Raw genomic sequence first — 1,449 nt, forward strand, 5'->3', positions numbered from 1 at the left:
CCTCCTGCCTCAGCCTGCTGAGTGCTGAGATTACAGCTGTGCACCACCATGCCCAACTCTTTATATTATTTAAACAAATTTTTTTTTTTTTTGTAGAGATTGAATCTAGGGGCTTTACACTGAGCTACATCTCTAGACTTTTTAAATTTTTTATTTTCTGTTTTGAGACAAGGTTTCATTAAATTGCCCAGTCTTGGCTTGAAGTTGCAATCCTCCTGCCTCAGCCTCCAAGAGTGCCAGAATTATAGGTGTCCACCACCATGCCAAGCACTACCAGGTTTTATATTTGATTCAGAATAAAGATAAATAACAGTATAGAAATAAAAAAATGACAGCAACAGTATAACCAGTCCATATTTATTATGTATAATGAATGCATTAGAGCCTATGAGAGTTACAAAGAAGTGTCAGTTGTAGTCTCTGCCCCCATATTATTCATAATCTAGTTAGGGAAATAAAACAGATTTTAAAGAATGATGCCTTTAATGTCACTATTGATGTACAAGAGGTAGAATGATTTGGACTGTTCACATAGTCCTTTTTTGATAAATGGTCTTTTTTTGAAGAAAAAAAAATAAAAATTAGAACCAGAAATACACATTTTCTACTAGAGACATTATTAATGGATTTTGCAAATTGCAAAAAAACTTTTATGTATAAACAAACTAAATTTCTAAGGAGCCAAAAAAACATGACTTTCTAAATGTTATTCCCCAACTTTTTATACTGCACCCTGGGAAAAAATACTAAAGGAGGTAGATGCAAGGATTCTAGGATTTCCACTGATTCCCAGGCAGAGAATAGCAGGAGAGCTGATACTGTGTTTACTTCCCACCACAAACAGCCGTAAAGTCGGGGCAAAATATCACAACAACAATCTCAGGCACTGCTCATCAACTGAACAGGGTAGACCCCAACACAGGGAGAGACTGAGTCCTGCCCACCCAGGCCTGCTCCCTGGGTGCGGCTCTCTGGGGGGACCCCTTCCCGCGGGGAATAGGAGGTGAGAGCCGCCTCTTATTCGTGGGTCATCAGAGGCCGATCCGATCTTGAATGTCTGTGAAGGAAATCTTTAAGAAGTTAGAGTACACGGCCCAAGTCTGGTTTCTGATCAAAGGCTCTTTATTGGCTCAGCAAAACGATTATATACTGTTATCCCAGGGGGAAGGTTCAGCAAGCTTATTGGACAGTTCAAACAAATCAATCACATGAGTCACTCAAGCATTTAACCATACAGCAATCAGTATTTTACCAAATGTGGGGAGGGGTAAGTGGGAAGGCATACATCAACAGTTAACCCTATGCAATCTTTAACTTAACAATCTCTAGGGGCAAGCAGGACAAGGAAATACCACCGGCCTCCTGCTCCAGATCCCGTGACCCTGTGGTTAGCACAAAGGGCTATTTTTTCTGTAAGATTCCCTGTTTGCCCAGGGGCTAGACCTGCCA

At 40.6% G+C, this 1,449-nt stretch overlaps 1 protein-coding gene across 3 annotated transcripts in view; it reads left to right on the top strand.

Annotated features, from left to right (window-relative positions):
- The window catches only part of Nphp1 (nephrocystin 1), a 62,220-nt gene that overhangs the window by 13,594 nt on the left and 47,177 nt on the right, over window positions 1–1,449 (top strand). The gene's annotated exons all lie outside the window — the stretch shown is intronic.

The sequence above is a fragment of the Fukomys damarensis genome, unplaced genomic scaffold, assembly GCF_012274545.1.
Source record: "Fukomys damarensis isolate Sample0158 unplaced genomic scaffold, DMR_v1.0_HiC HiC_scaffold_9, whole genome shotgun sequence".
Taxonomy (NCBI): domain Eukaryota; kingdom Metazoa; phylum Chordata; class Mammalia; order Rodentia; family Bathyergidae; genus Fukomys; species Fukomys damarensis.